This window comes from Ascaphus truei, chromosome 2, assembly GCF_040206685.1.
Source record: "Ascaphus truei isolate aAscTru1 chromosome 2, aAscTru1.hap1, whole genome shotgun sequence".
In the NCBI taxonomy this organism is placed as follows: domain Eukaryota; kingdom Metazoa; phylum Chordata; class Amphibia; order Anura; family Ascaphidae; genus Ascaphus; species Ascaphus truei.
In genome coordinates this window covers 359,088,207-359,115,376 of record NC_134484.1, presented here as the reverse complement: position 1 = coordinate 359,115,376, position 27,170 = coordinate 359,088,207, and positions in this window count along the sequence as shown.

The window sequence follows — 27,170 nt, the reverse complement described above, 5'->3', positions numbered from 1 at the left end:
CTTAGCAGCGAAGACTACCCCATATATGGTGTGATTCAAGTGTGGTTGGACATACCGCAGCTCAATACTAAGAAATCCCACCCCATGGAAGTAGATGCTTTGATATGTCCCATGCCCCAGTGGCAAGCGACGTGGCGACTATCTTAGATGGCCTGAAAAAAGCATTGGAAACTACAAGTCCCATAATGCTTTGCAGAAATAGCAAAGCGGCCATCTTGAACAGGCTCCGCATAACTTACATGTCCCAGAGTTCTCAGGGGGAGGGATTATCAAAGGGGACTGTACCAGCCAATGGGTGTCAGGCAGGTGAGAGAAACAGGATATCCACTGGAACAGGAGCCAGCGTGCTCAGCCAGACAGAGGACGGCAAGAGCGTAGGTAGTGTCGAGGGAGCATTGCCTCCTGGATCAGGCCTAGGCTTGTCCTGTAGGCCCCACCTAGTTTAGCGCTACTATATTTGTTTTTTGTTTTATATATATATATATATGTAATGGGTATTCCCCCCCCCCCACCCAATCGCATATAGTGTGTGTGTGTGCTGGGAACCTAATGTTACCTGGTGTGGTGCGTTATACCTGTCAGGCTCACAGGAGGCCTGAGCCTCCGCTAGTGAGAGCCTGGGGTAAATCTCTGGAACGTTCTCGTCGGTCAGCGCCTCCACCTATGTAGGATTCTATAGGAATGTAGAATGGGCCTAGCATAGGAACCCACCCAGAAACCACATACACCAGGGTTATGGCTAAAAGGTTTACTGAACGAGCAAATAACACAATAACATCACATCACATCATTTTGTATAGCAACACAACACAGCGTATCATACTTTCACAGTGCAACATCATCAGTATGCACAACGATATATATGCCACCCTCTGCCACTAGCTGGCAGCTATAACCTTGCCCCTAACTGGGCTATAACCTCCTTACACAGTATCCCCAAAGTCCTTGTACCCAAAGTCCCAAGTGTTCCACAACCCCACCCACGTGTGGAACAGCGCTGCCCACTAAGATGAAGTGTATAGGTGGTGCACTTGGTGACTTGGATAATACCTGCCCGGTGCTCCTGCTACCGGGTGCGCAGATGACCTTTGCTTGGAATCCCTTGCTCCAGGAGATGATCCAAGATGCCTCTGCCTCAACGGTGGGTGGCTACTGCATGGAGTGATCCACCTTTATAATGTCTCTTATCTCTGCTAACAAAGAGGATGTATTACTTTCACAGCAATTTCCAGGATAGTCACGGTTCCTGGCTGGACCCTCACTTGCCTAGGTTCTACAGGACCCTGTCCCTAGTCTAAGGGGAGTCCCTGTAGTAACCCCTAGCTGGGGGCTAAGGGGAGACTTCTGGCCTAGTGCAGGAGGCTACTTTCCTCCCTGCACAAACACACCCTCTCCTCTCTGTGTCCCAGCTCCTTACTGACAATCCCTGTCTTCACACAACATTGTTGCAACTATGCAGCATGAGAATCTGTCAGCCTTATTGGCTGTCTGGCTGCCTGTGACCAGGGTGAAAGTGCAGTCCCCAGAGGCTGCTGGGAACTGACTCTCTTTAACATTGGGGCCTCGTGCGCGCTGTGTAATGGCCGCCGCCGCTGCTAACTGCGCATGTGCGAACTGGGGGATGTCCCTGACTATGGAGCGCCTCTTCTCACTCCCTGTAATGGCTGCCATATTGCATTTGAGGCTATACTGCACGCGCGCAAACTTCCGCGTATGCGCAAACGCACACAAGATGGTGGCGCCCTGTAGTTGATGTCGCCGGGAGACCCCGGTGACGCGATCACCCCTGCAACTGCCCTCACGCTGTCACAGGTGAGAGAGAGAGAACAGAATGTCTGGGGAGACAGAGGGGACATGGCTTTATTCTCCCCCTGGTGGAAATACCAACGTCCCCGCTTGGAGGGCATCACAACAATATGTTACACAATTAAAATGCAGTGCATAATAGTTATAACTTAACATATGTACTCTAACATCACTGATACATGGCATATCACACACAGTAATACCCGAGGCCAGCTGAGTGTTAGCTGTTTGCTGAGACCAATTGTGGGGTGCCCCTAACTGATAATGTGGGGGTACCTCACTTTGACTTTTGTGAGCCTACGCCTGGGTAATCTCTTTGAGATCATACTCTGGGGTAACAGTCACTGGTTCCATACTACTTCCTCCCCCTGGTGGAAGGAAAAGCACAGTGTCTCTTGGCCAGACCTTTTCCCGGCCATCTGCGGCATGGATGCAGTAGCCCAGGAGATCTTGACATTTTCCGCGGTCCACCACATGGTGAATGGAACGCTCCTTTTTGTGCTTAAAGGAGGCAATTTTCACTGAATCACTCACACCACAGTCCTTGTCCCTAAGAACTTTGGAGGCTTCCACTGGAAAGCGAGCAAGTAGCAATGTCTCTGTTCTCAAAGTCTCGGTTTCATCCTGCAGGGGGTAAAGGGTTGATACCTTACCACTGCGGTGATTCACGGTGGCCAACAGGTCCTCGGGGACGCTGTCAGTTCCCACCTCGGCTGTCTTGGGACCTGTCCCCGGCACTTCTGGGGCAGTCCATTCACTTTCTGGAAACTCGGGAGCGTTGGATCCCAGTTCAGGGACCATTTGGGTTGAAGCGCACGGACTAACACCCCGTTCAGTTATGGTGACACACAGGCCCACCGTCAGGTCGTAAGCAGTCTCACCTCGGGCACATGGCTGTCCAGCGATGTTCTGCTGCTCAGCATGAGCCTTAGTTGGGGCCTTTTCCACGGCCACCTCCATCGGAGCCTGTGGGGAGTAAGGAGGTTCCTCACCACTCCGCTGGCTTGTGATGGGTTCCGGTTCATCTGGAACACTGTCAGGTACCATCTGTGCTTCACTGGACATCACGATGGGGCTGACTTTTCTCTTCGCCTGGACGATAGGCGGTAGGTACTGGTCCACTCGCACCACTGGACAGCTATCTTCTAAGGGGGGCACCTCCGCCAGGACGCGATGCCGAGTGGAGCCAATCGCCCTGGTGGCCAGACTTAAGGAGCTACCGTGCTCCGTGGTCACCTGGAAGCTCATACCCGACACCCCTGGGGCAGTCAACTCACCCTTGTTGTCGTTAGGTACTGATCCCCAGCCTACGACCGATGGTACCATCTTAGTAGGCCAGACTGGCCGTTGTAGGGCACACGGGCCCATATCAGGATCAGCAGCAGATGGGATAAATGTCTCTTTATCTCCAGCTTCACTTGTGTGGTCCGCCGGCTGGCGCATCACCACAGCAGGTTGTTGGTCGCTGGAATCACTAAGAGAGGATGGGGGTAGAGACACCTTACCCTGTGATTCCGGAATCTGCAGTTCTGAGTGTGGAACCGAGTCTAGAACCGGGGTTAGAGCGCACGGGCCCTCTGAAAGTGTCGTGGCTGGGATAGATGGGTCATCAGCATCGACCACCCCAGTAGAGAGGTCAGTAGCCTCTTCCTCTGCGGGTTCTGTAGGCCACAGCAGCATGGGCGTCAGGAACTGTGCCCTGCTCAATTCACCATCTGGAAAGTCACACTTGGAGCATAGGCCTCTGACGTACCTTTTTCCTTCCAATCTCACTGTCTGAACCCCTCCTGGTAGCTGATAGAGCTCAAAATTCATACCCCCAGAGAGTTTAAGGTCTTTCTGTAAGCACGGGCACAAAATAAACGTTACACACAGTCCTTCTACTGGCCTAACACCATACAACTGAGGATGTGGTTCACGGCATCCTGTACTTTCCTCAGTGGAGACAGCAGTTACTGGTTGAGGCTCACTGTGCTTGCTCCCCCTGGTGGAATTTAAAGGAGGGACGGCACACTCTTTCAAGGATTGTTTCTGGCTCACATTGCGGGGGCGGGGCTCTGGTTTTCCCGCCAGTCCCGGACAGATTTTGCAACACAATTGAGTGCCGGCTGGTAGTCAGCAGCACGTGCTCTCTCCTGCTTTGGCGGGACACATCATTTTATTGGATCACCGTAGACAAAAGGGAAACCCTCAGATGGGCCCCCTGACATGAACAGTGTGGACGGTGCCTCTGACAGGCATATATCCTCAGTGAAGGTTACCACGAAAAGTATCGTTTTCCACGTGGACGTGGGGTCTTGTTTTTCACCTATAACACATGTGTAGGACCACCCAGGAAGTTTACGCATATGAGCCCGGACCTCCGTGACGGGTATAAGTGCGGGAAGGCCTCCTACGGCCACCACACAGTGGGGGTCATGATTTTGCAAAAAGCTCCAGTAAAGGACCTCCCGCCTTGACAGCACAACCATGGTGAAAAATTAACTTGGACAATTTGACACAAAAATAGAATAGGGCACCCCAGGTCTGCTCTCAGCAGCACCTCCAAATGTAACGGGTATTCCTCCCCCACCCAATCGCATATAGTGTGTGTGCGGGGAACCTAATGTTACCTGGTGTGGTGCGTTATACCTGTCAGGATCACAGGAGGCCTGAGCCTCCGCTAGTGAGAGCCTGGGGTGAATCTCTGGAACGTTCTCGTCGATCAGCACCTCCACCTATGTAGGATTCTATAGGAATGTAGAATGTGCCTAGCATAGGAACCCACCCAGAAACCACATACACCGGGGTTATGGCTAAAAGGTTTACTGAACGAGCAAATAACACAATAACATCACATCACATCATATTGTATAGCAACACAACACAGAGTATCATACTTTCACAGTGCAACATCATCAGTATGCACAACGATATATATGCCACCCTCTGCCACTAGCTGGCAGCTATAACCTTGTCCCTAACTCGGCTATAACCTCCTTACACAGTATCCCCAAAGTCTTTGTACCCAAAGTCCCAAGAGTCCCACAACCCCACCCAATGGTGGGTGGCTCCCGCAGGAGTGATCCACCTTTATAATGTCTCTTATCTCTGCTAATGCAGAGGATGTATTACCTTCACAGCAATTTCCAGGATAGTCACGGTTCCTGGCTGGACCCTCACTTGCCTAGGTTCTACAGGACCCTGTCCCTAGTCTAAGGGGAGTCCCTGTAGTAACCACAAGCTGAGGTGAGTAGGGCCTAGCTGGGGGCTAAGGGGAGACTTCTGGCCTAGTGCAGGAGGCTACTTTCCTCCCTGCACAAACACACCCTCCCCTCTCTGTATCCCAGCTCCTAACTAACAATCCCTGTCTTCACACAACATTGTTGCAACTTTGCAGCATGAGAATCTGTCAGCCTTATTGGCTGTCTGGCTGCCTGTGACCAGGGTGAAAGTGCAGTCCCCAGAGGCTGCTGGTAACTGTAGTCCTTGATGACTCTCTTTAACATTGGGGCCTCGTGCGCGCTGTGTAATGGCCGCTGCTAACTGCGCATGTGTGTACTGGGGGATGTCCCTGACTATGGAGTGCCTCTTCTCACTCCCTGTAATGGCTGCCATATCGCATCTGAGGCTATACTGCACGCGCGCAAACTTCCGCGTATGCTCAAACGCACAAAAGATGGCAGCGCCCTGTAGCTGATGTCACCGGGAGAGAGGGAGAGAGGGAGAGAGAGAGAGGGAGAGAGAGAGAGAGAGTGAGAGAGAGAGAGAGAGAGAGGGAGAGAGAGAGAGAGAGAGAGAGAGAGAGAGAGAGAGAGAGAGAGAGAGATGCATCATATAAAAAAACAACCCTCCCCTATACATATAAAAAATACCCCAGCCCATATAAAATTACCCCAAGCCCCTCAATACATATAAAAAATTCCCCCAAGCCCCCCAATATATAACAATATCCCCCAGTCCACCAATACTTATATAAAATACCCCCAAGCCCCTCAAAACATATAAAAATACCCCCAATACATATAAAAATACATGCTTACCTTGGGTCTGGCCAGGTCCGGTGTCTGCTGGCTGGGGGGCGGGGGGATGGGGGACAACTGGCACTGCAGTTTTCCCCCAACTTCCGACCAGGCCCTGCTGCCGGTCGCGGCCGAAACCCAGCTCTCTACTGCTTTTAAATCTCTTCCTTTCTCTGCTCCATGCTGCCGAGCTTCCACTGCCGGCGCGCGACGGGGCTCTATGACACATATATTGGTGCAGATACCAATCTGGTTGTAGTAGACCACGTGACAGAGTTTTTTGGGAAAGGATGTGACGTCATCCAAAGGGAGTCACATGGTCTACAACAACCAATCAGATTGGGGATATACTTCCCACAATCTGATTGGCTGAAGTACCATGTGACGGCAGCCATGATACTTTTGGTGACGTCATGTTAAAGGGAAAGGAAGCACAGCCATTCTGACTGGCTTGCTTTACTTCCTTTGCATGACGTCACCAAAAAGAATAAAATAAAAACCACAGGATTTTCACAGCCAATCAGCGGCGTGTGAACCATTTGCACTAAAATGTGACGTCACAGGCCTATAAAAGCCTGTGCAGCCTCATTTGATAGCAAGAAGCCAAGGAGGGAGGACCTTCTTCTCCAATAGGATTACAAGGGCGTGTCTGCAGAATATAGATGGAGGTGAAGAAGAAGATAGAGAAGAAGTAGAAGACACCGAAAGAGCCAACATTGGATTACAATTTACAGATGAAGAAAAAGAAAGAAGGAAAGGATTTTGGATTTTTGTTACTTGTGGCCCCTTGCTGTTTGGGATCGTGGATTGGTTCGTGAGCTTGCGGTGACCATGGGAATCAGAGGGTAAAGACATCCAAAAAGTAAGGAAAAAAATAGAATGTATGTTATATTTTTTTACAGGGTTTTTTTTTGTTTTTTTTTTATTGCATTTTTTTTTTACACATTTGTTACAAATGTATTTATGTATGGCACTTTAGGGCTATACATACAAACAGTATGAATGGTTATTTTGGCAAATGCTTGCTTGTACTGTATGTATTTTAAATCTATATTGGTTCTTTGTTTTAAAAATTGTATGCTATTTATATTGCATATTGATGTAGTGTTCTGGCATTTTTTGTTGGTGTTTTAAATGGTTTATTTCTGGTTTTTGATTGGTGTTTGCTTTTTAATGTTGGATTATTTTTTTACTTTTGATTTGGAATGATGCAGTTTATTTAGATATTTATTTTATTTATTCATGTTTTTGTTTTGGTGTTTTAATTGTTTATTTTGGCCTTTATTTTGGATTGGATTAATAGATTGGTGGTAATTTTGTTCGGTTTACTTCTTTATTTGTTTTTACAGTAGTTTGAGATTGTTTTGACTGCATTGGATCTTATTTGTGATTTTTTTTTAGGTTTACCATTGATTGGCATATTGTTAAATCATGCCCATATTATATGGGCATGATGTACCCACTGTTCTGTTCAATTGTTTGATTGGCATTAGTAATGTGTTCATTTTGCAATGTAATGTTGTTTTATTTGGCTTGTTTTTTTATTCCTTCGCCATTTCTTGCTATAGTGGTAAATCATGATCATATTATATGAGCATGATGTACCCACTGTACCAATGAATGGTGAATGGTGGGGGTAGTTGCCTGGGGAGGATGGCTAGGCCTCCTGGGCGTGTAGTGGGAGTGGGTGGGTTAACTCCTTAATGACTATAGCGGTTACTAACCGCTAAGGTGAGTAAGGGATTAGGGGACATTAGATTGTATTTTTGATTGTACTGCATTGTTTGGAGTAACGGAGGACATGGACAGTGATGAGGATGAGGACGGCCTTCATCGTTGCAGCCTGGCAGGGGTGAATGCAAGTTTTATTTATGTTATTTCTGCAGCTTAATGTTTTATTTGTAATTGACTCATGCACTATTATCCATGTCTGGATAATAGTAATTTTGACCATTAATGCACTGTATTTGTTAGGGGGCAGGGGGAAGGGGGAGGGGGGTGTATTTATTTCAAAATATTGCCTATGTTTTTTTGGCCACACGATTGGTACCGCAGGCCAGCGGGGACCCCCAGACTCCCTGTGGGGATCACCTGAGCCCCCCGGACTCCCGTGGGGATAACCCGGGAACAACCACTGGCCTGTTGTATTATTTGTAGTGAAAAAAATGTAAACAATGATTTTATTCATGGCTCCATTTCTTTTGCTTCAGCCTTTAGCTGGTGTAAAATCTGGCATGCTTTTAAAGTACGATTCACTTATCACTGCTTAGTTTATCGCGTTGACTGACAAATAACGGTGCATTTGCCATTTTTTGCCTGATCGGACGTATTGTTTTTCAATTTTTTTTGGTGGCCGAAAAAATGCCTTTTACGGCCGATAAAGCACTGTTATCACTGCTTAGTGAATCGCACAGCAGGCAGTATCAGTCTTAAAAGCCATTTTTCATACTTAAAAGCAGTTATCACTGCTTAGTGAATCACCCCCATAAACTGTATCTTGTAACGGACATACCAACATACCTGGTCCAAAGTCACCTCCAGTACTTAAGGGTTATCCAAGCAGTTCTTGCCCCATCCCATCAATTTGGGCTATTGAGGCAAAGCTCCTACTACCTTTTTAAATAATTCCTAATTCTCGTCTTCCACATCATACCCACTTCACTTTCTCTATGCCATCTATAAGGATGATATTTGTCTCCATGTTCTGAAAAGATTTTTTCTTTAACCTTCTCTCTGATGTTATGAAGGCTAAACAGCACCACTTTCACAGTCAGGCAGTATGATAGAACTCTGATTCCAAATGTAGCTCAGTAGTTGGTTTGTGTATTCCCCTATCTGACTTCCCAATCTAACCACTGTACATGTGTTAATGGAAGCAGGCTTTTCTTTGTAGAGATACAGTATACTGTATTATTCACTTTTATGATAATATAAATACTTGTGTATTTAGCCTTTATGGTATCACTGCTTCTCAATCATCCTGTCTACTCAGCAGAGTGGAGTTCTGACCATTTAATCAGATCTTCTTCTTATAAATTATAACATCCACTTCACAAACCGCAGATCCTCCTAATTAGCCATACAGTGTTGGCTGATGGAGGGCTGTGTCACATTATAAAAAAAATGTCATGTTATTCCTTTGAAGCTTGTCAATCTAAAAAACATGTAATGCAGAATATGAAAATGTCATAATGTGATTTACACTGGAAATGTTCCTTCTTTTAAGGTCCCAAATAAATCACCAAATGCTTTCAAAGCTGACATTTAATCCATGAATTCAAATCATTTCCAAGATTTATGATCTATTATGAAGACAGATTCAATTTCCCTTGCCCTTGTGAGGTTTTAATGTATGGTAGGCAGAAGTGCATTTACTGAACATGCTTGAAAAAAGTATCATTTATTGATAAGATATTGTTGCTGTTTAAAATAATAGAGTGGGTGCTGATTTGTTTATTTGTACAAAACCTCAGAGAATTTAAAACAACATGTGCAAAGGTGGTGGTCAAAGGGTAGAAATGTAAGTGGTTCAAGATCAAGTCTTACTCAACAACATATTAGTGTCAATGAAGGGAAATCCCTCAGTCATGTAATATCTAAATGTAGCAGCAATGTACAATTTTCAGCAATTATCTCCTGATTTAAGAGTAATTGAATAGCTTTTTATTATTTAACAATAAGAGGATAGAATAAAAAGCAGCAACTCCAATGTATCACTAACTGTGATTTAGATTAAAGGCATTTAGAAAATAAGAATACTCAGTATTGTTCCCCCCAAAAAAAGCTTTTAATCTAAACGATTTTGTTTCCCCAAAAAAGAAAAGTACTCGAAAATGTTACAATGAAATAGATTAAATGCAATCACAACAAAATGTAACTAAACTAAATTAAAATGAATGCAATAAATATATATTATCAGTGTTAATTCAACTCTCATCAAACACCATAATAAAGGTATGAAAAATAATGTTTAAACTTCGAAAACTATACAGCTTTGTAATTAAATTATATATTAGTTTTGATATTGTAAAGTAACTGTGGAATATGACTTACCCAGGCCTCGATCTGGCACTCACCCATAGATTCAACAATAAATAAACTGGACAGAAAGGGAGATAGGTTATTAGCAAATGCTTACAAACATCATATATACATCCCTGGGGACCCCATCATCTTGTACCGTCTTAGTGAAATAAAGCCCATACAATGCTCTACTTCTCATGCATGTTTTACAAGGTAATTTTTTGTACCTGATCCTTGAGTTGATGACCATGGGAGAAATGGATTTTGTAAAGTCTTCTGGAACAAAAATTCCAGTAGCATTACCTATGAGAATATGACATGGGGATTCTTTATTTCCAGATATTATGTATGTATGCCTTCATCCATTGTAACACCGCCGGAAGAACAGATCAGTGTATCTCAAAAGCTCGCACAAATAAAAGCATTTTGCTAGCCACAGAACCGTATCACTATTCATTTTTGATTATATATACAGGTACACATATAAGTATAAATGTATATATAATCAAAAATGAATAGTCAATAACGTTCTGCAGCTAACTAAATGCTTTTATTTGTGCGAGCTTTCGAGATACACTGATCTCTTCTTCCGGCGATGTTACAATGGATGAAGCCAAAAAAGGGTTTTTACATTAAAACAGTGCATACTGATCTGTGATTGAAGCTAATCTTTCCCCCCTGTGCAGTATGCATTTATGACTTGAGGTGTTAAATGTTCCCTGCATGTAAGTCATGTACGAGTGTGTTTGTGTGTGTATGTAAATATAAATTTGTAGAGCGCCCACAGAGTATACAGTGCTTTACCAAAGGTGTGTGTGGAGTGGACGTGTATATAGGGGTGTGGGTAGGTGTAGAAATGTAAGAGGATGTTGCATTAGTATAAGGGTGTGTAGAAACTATATGGTCCCTATTGGTCTATAGGGATGGTATTACATTGTGTATTTGTATGTGCAGGAGACAGCTGTGTGTGCATTCATATAGCGCAGTATGTATAGACATGCCTTTTTTTTTTTTGCTTCATTCATTGTAACACCGCCAGAAGAAGAGATCAGCGTATCTCGAAAAGCTCGCACAAATAAAAGCATTTCGTTAGCCACAGAACGGTATTGTCTATTCATTTTTGATTATTAAGCTCAGCTAACATGGTACAGATACCTCATGTACACATGTACAGATATATATATTTTATAGTGGAAATATTACTGTATGCTCATTTGCATGTCTTAGACAGGTCTGCAACCATTGTATATATATATATAAATGTAAATTTTATTTGCTATATGCAATATGGTGGTGGTTTCTTGTTGCCTTTTTCACCCACCATAACTTAAAACGTGATGGTACCTACAGTCTTGAAAATGCAAAGCCAGCAGTACAACCAACTTCACACTGATGAAACCCATTAAGGTTGAAATATTTCTGTGAATGGTTTCTCTGGCTGTGCTTTAAAGCTGTGTAAACAGCTAGCATTAGCTTATTTGGGCTCCATGTAACAATGGTTTTTCAGACAAAAGGTGACACGTTGTGTACTCATTTGCATATCATTTCCCAGAATCCCTTGCTGCAATGAAAGCACTGTATGCTGGGGATAATGGTGAAAGGCAGGGTTGCAGACCTGCCTAAGACATGTGAATGGTGAATATGGCCACAAGTGATCTCTCTATATATACCCCTTTTATCCCATCCCCCCCTAAGTGAGATGGGGGGGGGTACTCTCCTTCTCTGGTTACTTCAGGTGTAATGGTGCTGCAACCTGCTGGTAACAGGAGGGCTGAGGGCTCCGCGGTGGTGTGGGGAGAGCCAGGACAGGGACAGGTTACCTTGTTTCTCCAGATGGTGCAGTGCCTCCAGCCAGTGAGGATCCTCTGGGGTCTTCAGGGGATAGAACCTCACTGACACTCCTCATGCAGAGGAAGAAAGCCACACAGCAATGTCTTTTCTTGGCAGCTTTATTGCAGATTCATGTACAGCATGTCACAGCAGTTTTGCATGATCAGTCCTTTCTCTACCTAGATCAGAGCCCGTTTGAAACGTTTAGGAATTGCAACCATTTTCATACATTTTCATACATAGTCCCCTTATTTCAGGGGCTCAAATATAATTGGACAAATTAACACAATCATAAATAAAATGTTCATTTTTAATACTTTGCCGAGAATCCTTTGCAGGCAATGACTGCTTGAAGTCTGGAACGCATGGACATCACCAAACGCTGGGTTTCCTCCTTTGTGATGCTTTACCAGGCCTTTACTGCAGCTGTCTTCAGTTGTTGTTTGTTCGTGGGTCTTTCTACCTTAAGTTTTGTCTTCAGCAAGTGAAATGCATGCTCGATCGTGTTGAGATCAGGTGATTGACTCGGCCATTGCAGAATATTCCACATTTTTGCCTTAAAAAACTTCTGGGCTTCTGGGATTCTTTCGCAGTATGTTTTGGGTCATTGCCCATCTGTAAAGTGAATCGTCGTCCAATCAACTTTTCTGAATTTGGCTGAATCTGAGCAGACAGTATATCCCTATACACTTCAGAATTCATCCGGCTGCTTCTGTCTTCTGTCACATCATCAATAAACACTAGTGACCCAGTGCCATTGGAATCCATGCATGCCCATGCCATCACACTGCCTCCACCATGTTTAACAGATGATGTGGTATGCTTCAGATCATGAGCCCGTTCCAAGCCTTCTCCATACTTTTTTCTTCCCATCATTCTGGAACAGGTTGATCTTAGTTTCATCTGTTCAAAGAATGCTGTTCCAGAACTGGGCTGGCTTTTTTAGATATTGTTTGGCAAAGTCTAATTTGGCCTTTCTATTCTTGAGACTTATGAATGGTTTGCACCTTGTGGTGAACCCTCTGTATTTGCTCTTGTGAAGTCTTTTCTTTATGGTAGACTTGGATAATGATATGCCTAACTCCTGGAGAGTGTTCTTCACTTGGCTGGATGTTGTGAAGGGGTTTTGTCTTTACCATGGAAAGGATCCTACGATCATCCACCACTGTTATCTTTCGTGGATGTCCAGGCCCTTTTGTGTTGCAGAGCTCACCAGTGCATTTTTTTCTCTTAGAATGTACCAAACTGTTGATTTGGCCACTGCTAATGTTCCTGCTATCTCTCTGATGGATTTTCTTTTTTTTGCAGCCTAAGGATGCCATGTTTCACTTGCATTGAGAGCTCCTTTGACCGCATGTTGTGGGTTCACAGCAACAGCTTCCAAATGCGAATGCCACACCTGGAATCAACTCCAGACCTTTTACCTGCTTAATTGATGATGAAATAATGAAGGAATAGCCCACACCTGTCCATGAAACAGCTTTTGAGTCAATTGTCCAATTACTTTTGGTCCCTTGCAAGGCTCCACGATCTTTTCTAAACTTGATTTACAGGGGGCCTATAACCTTATTCCGCAGTGGCGACAAGTGGTAGACCGCCTTCAACACGCGCAGTGGTCACTATGAGTACATGGTGATGCCTTTTGGTTTGTGCAATGCACCTGCAGTCTTCCAAGACTTTATGAATGAAGTTTTTCGTGATCTATTGAACTTATTTGTGATTATCTACTTGGATGATATCCTCATCTTTTCCAAAACCCTCGAAGAACACATTCTCCATACCAAAATGGTGCTCTATCGTCTACAGGCCAACAGCCTCTATGCCATGATGGAGAAGTGTGTCTTCCATCAATCCTCAACCACTTTCCTGGGATACATTGTCTCGGACCAGGGGTTCACCATGGATCTGTGGCTCAAATCTATACTCGATTGGCCACAACCCAACTCCTTGAAGGTGATTCAACTTTTCCTGGGCTTCGCAAACTATTATAGGAAACTCATTGCTGGTTTTTGTACCTTGGTAGCACCCATTACGGCCCTTACCAAAAAAGGGGCCGATCCTTCCTCTTGGCCATCAGAGGCTAGTCATGCTTTTGAGTCTCTCAAAAAAAAAACTTTGTTTCGGCCCCCATTTTACGACATCCTGTCCCCAAGGTACACGATTTGCTCATCCTTCTCTTCGACCTCCTCCCGCCATTGTACCAGTGCAACAGAAATTCGAAATCCAGTCCATCATTGACTCTCGCATCTCCGTCGGCGTCACCCCCGCGGCTGCTCTCTCTTCCGGCGTCCTGAGCCTGGTCCCGCGTCCCCCTTGCGGGCATGCGCACTGGCGCGCTCCCCAGCTCGACCAGGTCCGCCCCCAGGCTTCTCTGTCCTATCAGGGTTAACCCCTGGACCGCACCTCCACTCCTCTTTTTCCCCTGATAGGTCCCAGCCCACTATTTAGTCTGGTCTCCCCATTCTCTCAGTGCTCTGCATAGCTACTATAAGTTGGTGCTGCCTGCTTCTGCATGTCTCTCTTGTTTTTCAGTCCCTGTTCCTGTCCCTGGATTCTCTGCTGACCTCCCTGGATTTCGACCTTGGCTTTGGACTTTGACCACGCTGCTTTCTGGACCCCTCAGACTTGGCTATTGGACACTCTACCACTGTGTCTTCTATACCCCTTGGACTTGGCAAACAGACCCTCAATGATGCAGCTCTCTCCTCTCCTCGACTCAGGCTTACGCACACTCTACCACGCTCCCTTCTCTACTCCAGGACCATTGGCTTTCTGTGCAGCAGAAAGGAATCACCGGGAAAGGCTTTTTCAGGAAGGCGATCTTCGCGCTGCTGGCTACTCGCCCGTTTTGTGAATTTTTGCTATCACAGGTAATTGAGCCTTTCTGAATACCGTTATAGCAACGTTCACAAAAACGGCGATTTAGATGGCACAGTAATTTTTCTTATGTACACTTAGTGCATAGGCCCATAGTGTCTTGGTGATTGCAACGTATATAGTGTAAAACCTGTGTTGTTGACAAATAAGATTCTTCTGCAGTTTAATTAGAATGGCTCAACATCCAAAGGGACTAATAGGGAAAAAAGAAGAAAACAGCACAAAAACTCTCATTGTGTAGTAAATTAATTATATTGTAGTATTCATGCAGCAGGTAAGTAGTGCACATATATAATAGTGCAATCAATTAAGCATGACATATTTTGGACATGTTACCAATGTGGCGACGACAGCTAGTCCAGAAGCCAAGCGACAATTCCCACAGCCTAGAACCAGATTGGAGGCCTTGGACATCTTCTCAATGGGAAGTCAGTTCCTGATGTTCCCAGTACCTATCCATGCTTGTACGTACTTCTGGTGTCTTGAGCACTACTGTAGTGATCCTTCCACACTGATGGCTTAGGCCGATTACACATGCCAAACTCAGGCGGCTGCTGATGACGTCACTGGCTGTGTCACTGAGTAGGCGACACGCCGGTAGACAGTCAAAAAGTCTCATTGCCGCAAGCTTATATGGCAGTGACAGTGTATCTAGAGTCCAAATTGTACAGAGCTTGCACTCTATTTCCTACAAGTTTCGTGTTTAAAGACTACTTCTTCTGGGAACTGATTAAATTAATTTATTACACCATGGGATTCTTTGCGCTGTTTTCTTCTTTTTTTCTCTATTACATAACAATGTTGTAAAAAGCAGAAACTTCGCCAAGTTCCTGAAATTGCATTAGTTGGATGTGCTTTGTGATCCTCATTCACATTTAAGGGTAGTTTAAAACATGCAATTGTCATTGGTTTTATATTTACCGCATCATAAACACATAACACATGTGATGTGTTCAAAGTAATATATTTGCTCCCTGGTACACTGCAGGTAACCTTCAGGAATGTTCTGTGGTTTGACTATGGGAAGTACATATCCATGCCAAATTAGATGTTTTGCTGATCAATATTGAATATGATTAAACATCTGTTAAAAGTTAGGGGATTCTTTTACTTAAATTGACTGTGTATTTTTTGGACATGGTTTATGTTCTGGTTTTGACAAACCTTATTTTTCTTTTTTTTTTCTTTTACAGAATATTGAGAAAAATCAAAAGAAGCAAGAAAATACTAAAAGAGAATAGTAAAACATGACAAAATACTTACAAAAAGTATAACATGATAAAAAAAAATTAGGAAACTTAAATAATATCACTGAAAAGCAATTTGAAAAGATACCTTATGGCGAGAAACATTCCAAGTTTTAAAATTCACCAAAGAGATTAGCGCCTGGCCTAGTCTTAGGGTTTAGGTTCTAAATCATTTTTGGATCTAAAAATCTTAAGGGTTTTAGTTTTGTATTTGGTTTTGGAATGTAAGGTTCTTATTCGCCCATCACTACAATTTATGAAAATGACCTTACCAGTGTGGCTAAAGGTTAAACAAGAAGGTGAATAATAAATAAATGAATCACATTTTGTTTAAGAATAACAGGTCGTATTTCGACTTTCATATGTACTGTATTTAATAATATGAACGTTATCATATTCTATTATATATACCTGTATTTCTTTATAAAATAACTTTTTGGGGCAGGAGCTTCTTTCTCCCAATATTTACGTTTATCCATCCTGCACTTGTCCCCTACTTGTATTATGTTTTGTATAATATCTCTGTAAAGTGCTGTGTACACTGGCTGGTGCTATAGAATACAATACACAAAACAAATGCGTTGAATAAGACCACACATTGTTCAAATAAGTTGCTGTGCCAAAGAGCTTGCAATCTAATCAGTAGATTGGGGAGGCGATCAGGGGCGTGCCAGGTGTGTGTCGGGGGCGTGTTGGGGGCGTGGCGGGGCGTTGCAGGATGTGGCGAACGCGTCACAGAACTTGTTCGCCCTCATTGGCTGAACCAGCTCATGTGACACTGACGTCACGTGACTGCAGCCCAAAATCACAGATTTAATTGTCGGGTCAAAATGTAGCATTGTCGACGGGCAGCGGGCACTTGAGGAACTACAATAGGAAATCAGGTCAGAGTCCCGGAAATGCACGCGCATGCTGCAATGCCGCCACGATGAGCTCGGCCTAAGGCTACGGCCCCAGTCATACCTGCATCATGCGCACCTGGCGACCTAGCGGACGTGCACAGTTTAAAGCCACGATCGGCATTCTGCAGGGGAGGGGGTGGTGCCATGATAGGGGGAGAGGCCTTTCCATTGGTGCGAGCCGACCCCGTTATTGCGTTGCAGCACGGGAAAACAAAATTATTGTCTTCCCTGCCAGCGTACGTGTCACTGCGCTTTGCGCGCCCACACACACAGCCCATGAGGCCTGCCCCAGAGAGGGCTGTGCAATGGTGTGTGGCACGCATGCTGTAGCGCACGCCACAGCAGCCACTGGGGACCTGGCCTAAAACGTCTTTGAAGAATTGCGGAAGCAATTCATACAAAGTGGCCTATTCTAGTTGCCTGCATAAAAAAAATCGTTGGGTCGGTTATGCCTCGAATACCTGCGACAGCATGATGCCTAAAACTGGCAAACAGCCAGCAACATGATGTTCACCTCTCTATAAAGGGCGATACCCTGCGATCTGCAGCGATGTGGCCCAGCTGCACAGAGAGCTGCACAGAGAGATCCGCCTCTCCCCCTGCGCAAATCTCACCAGCGATCGCAGGGTTTTAATAACATTTTTAATACTAGTGTACGTGAGCAGGGCGTCTCCGGAGCAGAACCGCATTGATTTCAGGTCCGGGGACTCCTGCTTCCCGAGATACAGGCCCCGTTATGGGATGCCGGTATCTCCTATGCCTTTTAATGTCTCACATCATGTATCCATGGGATTTAAATGCATTGGCGATACTGGCATCCCATAATGGGGCCTGTATCTCGGGAAGCAGGGGATCTCCAAACCTGAAATAAATGTGGTTCTGCTCTGGAGATCCCCTGCTCATGTACACTAGTATTAAAAATTGTATTAAAACAGCTTCATTACCTTAGCGGCTAGCTGCTAGAGCAATATAGGGGTTCAACCCCAATAGCCTGTTTATTGGGGGCAGAAAGGGTGGATGAAGGAGGTAGTGCCCCAGGGTGGGTGGTTAGGCCTGCCTGGAAGGTCGAGGGAGGGATAACCCCTTAACTACCATAGCAGTGGGAACCGCTATGGTAATGAAGGGGTTTACCAGTCCAGCTACCCCCCCTCCTCCCCCCCGGTAGGCCTAAACATCCTTCCTTGGGGCTACTACCCCCTTCTCACAATCCCTCTACCCACAATAAATAAAAATACACCCAACAACCCTACTAGCCACCTCCTCTACCCCCAACAACCCCCTTCCAACACATACAGTACTAGATAAGCAAAATTACTAATTACTAATTAATTACTGCAATGGTGGTTTATCATGTCCAAATTATATGGGCATGATGTACCACTGTGCTAATCAATGGATGGGTATATTGGACCTTGGGTGGGTGGTTAGGCCTCCCAGTTGGGTAGTGGGAGAGGGTGGGTTAACCCCTTACTTACTATAGAGGTTATTAATCGCTATAGTTATTAAGGGGTTAGGGGCCATGAGATTGTATTTTTTCATGTACTCTTGCTGGCAACGGAGGACATGGACCTGCAGTATGCTGACGAGGATGCCCTTCATGATGGCAGGTTGAAGTAGAAAGTTTTATTTACTTTATTTATTCTGGCTGGCTAATGTTTGATTTTAGAATGGGTAAATGCACTATTATCTGGATAATACTAATTTTACACATTACTGTCCTTTATGTGTTGTGGGTGGGGTTGTTGGGGTTAGAGGAGGTGGGTAGTAGGATTGTTGTGTGATTTTTTATTTATCCCAAGGATGGATGTTTCTTCACCCACCCCCGCTAACCACAATAAACCGGGCACTGGCAACCCCTTAATTGCCTTAGCGGTTAGCTGCTAAGGTAATGAAGTTGTCTGTAAATGCATTTTTCATCTGATTGATGCTGGGGGCCTCTAGTGCTGATATTAATGAGTATCAGCTCCGGATACTCCGGATGTAGGAAAAAAGGAAGAAAAAGGAAAAAAGCATTTTTTTCTATGTCCTCTCTTGCCACCTTCTCAGCAGCTTCTCCCAAGCCAGCATTTTGGTCAAAAAGGCCTCCATAAGTGGGTTATCCAAGCTACTAGAATAGGCCCCTAAGGGTTTGAGCAACAATCAACGTTTTTATAATTTTATATCCTTATCACTTTTCTTGTATTCACGTGTATGTGCACTGGTGCTAAGTTTTGATACTTGTGATACTTAAACCCATCACTGCAGGGTTTCACTTTCCATTCAGGTTCCTAATAATGGTATAGGTCAGAGGTGGGCAATCTATTTTTCAATGTAGCCACAGGTGTGGCGAGTGAGAAGTGAAAATCACCATGCCATGTAAAAATTGAGAAATTAGGTTGCTCAATCGAACATTTAAAACAACACACACGTCCGTCTGCTTCACTTAACTCAGCACTATCACCTGCTGCTGCTTCACTTACCTCAGCACTATCCCCTGCTGCTGTGTCACTCACTTCAGCACTATCACCTGCTGATGCTTCACTCACCTCAGCATTATCACCTGCTGCTGCTTCACTCACCTCAGCACTATCATCTGCTGCTGCTTCACTCACCTCAGCACTATCACCTGCTGCTGGTTCACTCACCTCAGCACTATCACCTGCTGCTGCTTCCCTCACCTTAGCACTATCACCTGCTGCTGCTTCCACTCAGAAGTGTATGTACAGAGCTCCAGGCATTTGGTAAGGAATCAACTTTATTCTTTCTTTATTTGGTATTTTTTGGTTTGGATCTGTGGGGGAGTATACTGTGAGTATACTGGGAGGTTTATAGAGGGTTTTGGGTGCATTTTCAGGCTTAAAAACCGTTTTTGGTTTTCACCCAGGGGCTGCAGTGATTTAACCCAGCATAGCTGCAGTTTAGCTGGCTGGAAAACTGCAGTCTCACCCCTCTCTCCTCCCTCACTACTGGAGGTTTTTACTGGCTGTTTAAACTTCCAATCTCACTCTTTTGTTTTTCTTAAGCCTGATTCCTTTTCTCACTTGCTATTGAGAGCTCTGTGTCTTTTCTATAAAGACTTGTAAATTGTGGTGTTTGCTTACTATAACAGAGAGAGAGAGTTAATAATAAGAGGAAAAAGATTTAAAACTGCAGCAGGTTTTAAAAGCTGCTGTTTTTTCCCCTTGCAGAGAGATCTCTTCTTAAAGGGACAGTTTTCTCTCAATACCTCTCTCACTAAGCAATACCTTCCCCTGACTTAGAGGCTTATTTGTTATCATGCCTGGAAAGGGGAATAGGACTAGTGCAGCAACGGGGGCGACGCCCGGTTACAGAACACCAAAAACTGTGGCCCCTAGGAGCAACACTCTTAGTGACAGCCCTAGGCCTGGTCCTTCCAGTGCCCTGGCCACGCCTCCCCCAGCACCTGTTAGCAGCGTAACCCCTGCAGTGCCAGTTCCAACATGGGCGCATGTGGCAGTTGCAGGTGTTGACCCCAGCAACAACAATGCTGGGGCCACGCCCTGTTTGAGCAGGAAGCTTGGGGTGAGGTGCCCAATGTCACCTGGCCTAAACATGGAGATATATGTGAGGGCTGTGGCTGATGTGGTGGGTCCCTCTGCTGTGGTGGCGGCCAGCAAAATGTATGGGAGGGGCATTTTCTTCCTTCGTACGCTGGCTGCCACTCACTACCTGGTGCAGAAAGGCATCAGTGTAGGGGGGAAATACATCCCTATGGAACCCATGGAGGGGTTAGGCACAAAGGTCATTCTGTCAAATGTGCCCCCCTTCATCCCAGATTGCCTCATGAAGCCGTACCTGCAAGCCCTGGGAGACATTAAGTCCCCCATAATAAAATTATCTTTGGGCTGCAGAGATAGGGCGCTGAGGCATGTACTCTCATTTAGGCGGCAGGTACAACTGCTGCTGCCAGGGAGCAATGAATCTGTGGAGGGTTCGTTTAGGGTGCCCTACGAGGGCATAGCATACACTGTGTTTTATGGCACGGAGGGGGTTAGATGTTATCTGTGCAGAGAGCTGGGGCACACTCGTAGGTTTTGCCTCAGAGGGAACGGAGGACCCATCCCAACTCCTGCACCCGCCCCTCCCTCTGCCAAGACACCCGGTACCGCTGTGCCCACCACAGCGGGGCCCTCAAGGGCCCAGGTCCCTCCTGAGACCGCAGGAGATGTCGCTGTCCCATCCGGAACAGTGACTTCTGCACCTCTTCCTGGAGAGCGGAAGGAAGGAGAGGGGGTCGCCCTGGAGCAGCCAGCCTCTGTTAGCGCTGTCTCCCCCCAGGAGGAAACGCCCTGTGCCGCTGCACCCACCGCAGCAGAGCCCTCGGGGGCCCAGGCCCCCGCTGGGACCACAGGAGATGTCGCTGCCCCATCTCGGACAGTGACGTCTACACCTCTCCCCCAAAGAAGGAGAGAGAGGGAAAAGCCCTTGAAGGCCCAGGCCCCCTCTGGGACCGCAGAAGATGTCACTGCCCCATCTCGAACAGTGACATCTGAACCTCTCCCCAAAGAACAGAGGGAGAAGGAAAAGAGCTCGAGGGCTCAGGTCCCCTCTGGGACCACAGAAGATGTCACTGTCGCAACTCAAACAGTGACATCTGAACCTCTCCTCTCAAAAAAGAGGGGGAAGAAAAAAGTCACCCCAAAACAGTCACCCTCTGTCGCTGTCCCCCCCCAAGAACCCCCTAACCCCATTGTAAGCACCATACAGGGTGAAGGGGAGCGGGGGGAAACTCCTGCTATGGAGACAGCGGCACACTCTCCTGGGAAATCAATCCCCAGGAAGAGCAAATTTAAAACCAATAAGAGGGTGATTGAGGAGGTTGAGGGTGAACCAGATTACGTTTACCCTCTGAAGTCTCGGAAGCGGAAAGAAAAATCAGTTCCGCACAAGGTGGTCCTGCCTGGCCCACTGGTTGGGATTAACCAGTGTAAGCCAGATCCCACAAATGTTCAGCCCCCCCCCCTCGAATTTCTGGAGGGAATGCAGCTGGAGGTACCCGACGCCTCTGGGGACGTTGGGGAGCCTCCCAGCGCCCCTCTCGGTTGGAGAGCATCCCCTGGAGAATTGTGCTTCGGTAAATTTGACATGCCGAGTGCACCTATCTTCAGAGCCAGCCAAGATCCCCCTTCGGCTGTACCGCCTTTGGGTGACGCACATAGGGATAAAAAGCCCCGGTTTGCGTCACCAGAGGAGGGAGATGGGTTAGGGCTGACCCCCGTGGATGAGGGTTTGGAGGGTGTTGTGGTGAGCACTTCCGATTACATCTGGGAGTTGTCTAACCTGAACCCTCTTGGTGCAGAGTTTTGGGCAGGCACTTTGTTGGGGGTGAACGCTGGGAAAGACCCTCCCTATGAAGCCCTTGCTAAGGAGTGCCCCCCCATGGTTGGTGAGAGCCATCCCGCGGATGGTGGGTGCCCTCCCGCGGATGGTGGGGGCCCTCCCGCGGATGGTGAGGGCCCTCCCGCGGATGGTGAGGGCCCTCCCGCGGACGGTGGGGGCCCTCCCGCGGATGGTGAAGGCCCTCCCGTGGTTGGTGAGTGCCCACCCGTGGGTGATGCGAACACCCGTGGCATGTGTGCTTCTGTGGCCCCCGAGGACTCTCGGGAGACCACTGCCTCTGCCATGCCGCCACCAGCTGCCCCTGAACAGCCTGACTCGGGGATGGAGGTGGAGAGCACAGTGGACCCCCTCGTGGAAACACCGAGGAGGGGATTTAATCTAGGGCTGAGAGAGGCCCCCGCAGAGAAGGACGGGGGTCTTGAATTCTCTAGCCAAGAGGAGCCTGGGGAGTTGGGGCTCAGAGGGGAGTCCTCTGGCACCATGGAGTCGGTGGACTCCTCGATCACCATTATCCCTGCCCGGGAGCTGGATAGTTTCCTGGATGATACCCTCTGTAGACATGGACATACGAAGGTGCAGTTGGCCCTTGAGAGGTGGAAGGATGCTTCGGTCATTCTCCAATCTCTCAGAGTATACATCAAGGCTAACCACAAGGCCAAACTTTCCGGGACTATCGAACATACTCGGGTCCTAAAGTTTAACAAAGTGTTGCGAGAGCACGTAAAGGCTTCTCGGGGTATAGTACCCTGAGCGCCTATGGGAAGCAAGACTCTTGATTACCAATGGCTTTGAGCATCGGTACGCTAAACGTAAATGGATGTAAGGACGGGTTTCGAAGGTTCCAGGTACTCTCCTTTTTACAAAAGGGAAAGTATTCTGTGAGTTTCCTGCAGGAAACCCATACCACTCCAGAGGCTGAAGCCAGCTGGCATCTGGAGTGGCGAGGCAAGGTCTTTTTCAGCCACCTCACTTCGACATCTTGTGGGGTGGTGACCCTGTTCTCTGAATCCTTTCAACCTGAGCTGCTGCTTGCCAAAGCTGTTGTTCCAGGTCGCCTGTTGCATATCAGGGTCCGACACGAGGACTACACGTTTAATTTCCTGAACGTGTATGCTCCTGCCAACGGACCCCTGAGAAGGCAGTTCTTCGTCAGAATGTCTGAATACCTGGAGACAGTCGACGCAGACGAATACGTGGTGCTCGGGGGTGATTTTAACTGTACCCTCGAGGCTCGCAAAGACCGGAATGGTCCGGAGCCACACCCATGTTCTGCGTCGGCCTTGCGGGAGGTCATCACCCGCTACTCCTTGGTAGACGTCTGGCGAGAACAACATCCTGAGGCATCCACTGAGTTCACCCATGTTAGGGTGTTTAGGGGTGAACGGATGTCCTGGTCCCGGATCGACAGGCTGTATATTTCCAGCCACAGCCTGTCACGAGCCCAGTCCAGTGCCATTAGGTTGGCGCCGTTTTCGGACCACAATTGTGCGTCTGTGACGGTGACGCTGCTACCTGCAGCACCCTCGGCCGCATATTGGCACTTCAACAATACGTTGTTGGAGGACAAGGGGTTTGCGACGACGGTCCGAGACTTTTGGATGGCCTGGAGAGGTTGCAGGTCAGACTTTGCCACGTTAGAGCAGTGGTGGGACGTGGGCAAGGTTCATCTGCGCCTCGTGTGTCAAGAGTACACAAAAGGTGCCAGCGGCCGGCGTGATGCTGAGATCGAGGCCCTCAGGGAGGAGGTGCTCGATCTTGAGAAGCGGCTGTCTGTGGCAGGAGACCAATACCTGCAGAGTATGTACGTGGAGAGGAAGTGCACTCTCCGGGACTTGGAAGATCGGAGAGCTCGGGGGGCGTATGTGCGATCCCGCATCAACTTCCTTCGAGAGATGGATCGCGGGTCGCGCCTCTTCTACGCGCTGGAGAAAAAGAGGGGAAACCGTAGACATATCACATGCCTGTTGGCAGAGGACGGTACCCCTCTGACTGACCCGGAGAGCATCCGGGACAGAGCCCGGAGATTCTATGTAGATCTTTTCTCTCCGGAGTCCATCCAGCCAGATAAATGCAGGGTCTTATGGGAGGGGCTTCCCACGGTCAGTGAGGATGGAAGGGAGCCGCTTGAGTTACCTTTGACTCTGGCCGAGCTCTCTGAAGCCCTCAGTCTCATGTCCCACGGAAAAGCGCCGGGGCTAGACGGGCTGACTGTGGAGTTCTTCCGGTTTTTCTGGGAGATGCTGGGACCTGATTTCACCGAGGTCCTAGCCGAAGCCCTTGAGATCGGTGAGATGCCACTTTCGTGTCGGCGGGCAATACTGTCTTTGCTGCCGAAGAAGGGGGATCTCCGTCAGATCTCTAATTGGCGACCGGTCTCACTGCTCAGCGCGGACTATAAGATCGTAGCCAAAGCGCTTTCGCTGAGGCTCAAGTCCGTGCTGGCAGAGGTGATTCACCCCGACCAGTCCTATACTGTCCCGGGCCGGAGCATTCATGACAACATTTTTCTGGTCCGGGACCTGATGCACTACGCGCAGAGGACTGGTCTATCACTCGCCTTTCTGTCCCTAGATCAGGAGAAGGCGTTTGACAGAGTGGATCACCGTTACCTTATGCAGACCCTGCGGGCGTTTGGCTTCGGCCCACAATTTGTGGGCTTTCTCCAGATGCTGTACGCCTCTGCAGAGTGTCTGGTGAAGATCAACTGGTCCCTGACGGCACCTTTTGTGTTTGGTCGGGGAGTACGTCAAGGGTGCCCCCTGTCTGGGCAACTGTACGCGCTGGCCATTGAGCCCTTCCTCTGCCTACTGAGGAGGAGGCTCACCGGGCTGGTGCTGCGGGAGCCCGACATGCGAGTAGTCCTGTCGGCTTATGCCGATGACGTGCTCCTCGTGGCCCAGGACCTAGATGATCTAGAGCGGGCACAAGCGTGCCAAGAGGTCTACACCGCGGCCTCTTCTGCTCGGATCAACTGGTCCAAGTGCTCTGGCATGTTGGTGGGTCCCTTACAGGTGGACTCTTTGCCCCCCACGTTTCGGAATGTCTCGTGGGAGAGCGATACTCTCAAGTATCTGGGAGTCTACCTGTCTGCTGCGGAGGACCCGGCCCCAGAAAACTTCAGTGATCTTGAAGAACGGGTCATTGCTCGTCTGGGGTCATGGGTGTATCTGTCGAGAATGCTTTCCCTTAGGGGAAGGACCCTGGTGATTAATCAGCTGGTGGCCAGTCAGCTTTGGCACCGGCTGATAGCCATGGGTCCAACCCCCGAATTTATCAACAAGATCCAGAGGAGGTTGATGGATTTCCTCTGGATGGGGAAGCATTGGGTTTCTGCGGGAGTTGCGTGTCTCCCTTTGGAGGAGGGTGGACAGGGAGTGGTGTGTGTCCGCTCCCAGTTACACACTTTCCACCTCCAGTACCTGCAGAGATACCTATTCGCAGATCCGTCTCCGCAGTGGTGCCAGCTGGCGACCTTTTTCTTTCGCCAGCTGCGCAAAATGAGGTATGACCGGCAATTGTTTATCATCAGGCCTGAGGGTTTAGGTAGAGACCTCTCGGTGCTGCCGGCATACTACCGGGACTTACTGAAGGCCTGGAAATTGGTCTCCGCGACCAGGAAGGAACAGGCGGTGGGGGTTGATTTCCTCGCCGAGCCCCTGCTGTATAATCCGGCAGTGGGGGCTCGGATGTTGGATTCACCCTCTATTTGCCGCCGACTAATCCTGGCGCAGGTGACCAGAGTCGGAGATCTCCTGGACTATGAGCGGCGAGACTGGGTAGGAGCAGAGGAGCTCGCGCCCCGTATGGGTCTGCTTACTGCCCGTGTCCCTCGTCGTTTGATCCAGGAGATTAAAGATGCCATCCACCCCGACTCACGCACCTTCATTGAGGGGGTTTTGCAGACCGGAGAGCCTTGTCAACCTATCAACTTCAGCTCTCCGGATCTTTGCGTAGAACCCAAACCAAGGCAACCCCCTCGGGCTCCTATCTCCCCAAACCTCAGCAGGTTGGGGGATATGTCCCCGGCATGTTTTCGCGGCATGCCGAGGAAAGTCCTGTACTCTCTGGTGCTCCATATAGTGCACTACCTCGCCCTTGTCACCCGCCCAGATACCATCTGGAGGCGGGTATTTTTTGGGAACGAGGGCGAGAGGCCCCGGTGGAGAGAGCTCTATTCAGCTTTGGTTCCCCGTCCCGCCGGGGATTTGAGTTGGAGGGTCCTCCACGGTGCACTGAGCACAGGAGAGTATTTGGCACACTTCACGGACTCCCCCGCCGCCTGTCCTTTCTGTGGCGAGCGGGAGTCCGTATTTCACATTTATTTGAGTTGCGCCAGACTGCAGCCCCTCTTGTCCTTCTTGAGGAGCCTTCTCTTGCAGTTCTGGTTAAACTTCTCTCCTCATCATTTTATTTTTGGGTGCCCAGTGTCCCGAGACAATAAGCCTAGGGATCTCCTAGTTAACCTGCTCCTGGCAGTGGCTAAGGTAGCCATTTACAAGACCAGGAAGCAGCGTTTGGAGAAGGGGGTCCCAACGAACATCGTGGCAGTGTTCCGGGCGCTGGTGCACTCCCGTATTCGGGCAGAGTTCACGTACGCCGAGTCCGCTGGGACGGTTTCGGAGTTTACCTCCCAGTGGGCGTTAGGTGGGGTGCTCTGCTCGGTATCCCCCATCAGGGGTTCTTCTGAGTTAACCCTTCTTTTTTAAGTGCATTTTTTACAGTGCACTTGCTGATTCCCTTATATATTTGTTTGACTGGTTTTTCTTTGTTCTACTTGGCAACAAGTAGAATTGCTGTTTGACTGAATTGGCCGGCTTCGCCGGCCAATCAGTATTGAACCAGATCAAAATAGGCTGCTTCCACTCAGAAGTGTATGTACAGAGCTCCAGGCATTTGGTAAGGAATCAACTTTATTCTTTCTTTATTTGGTATTTTTTGGTTTGGATCTGTGGGGGAGTATACTGTGAGTATACTGGGAGTTTTATAGAGGGTTTTGGGTGCATTTTCAGGCTTAAAAACCGTTTTTGGTTTTCACCCAGGGGCTGCAGTGATTTAACCCAGCATAGCTGCAGTTTAGCTGGCTGGAAAACTGCAGTCTCACCCCTCTCTCCTCCCTCACTACTGGAGGTTTTACTGGTGGTTTA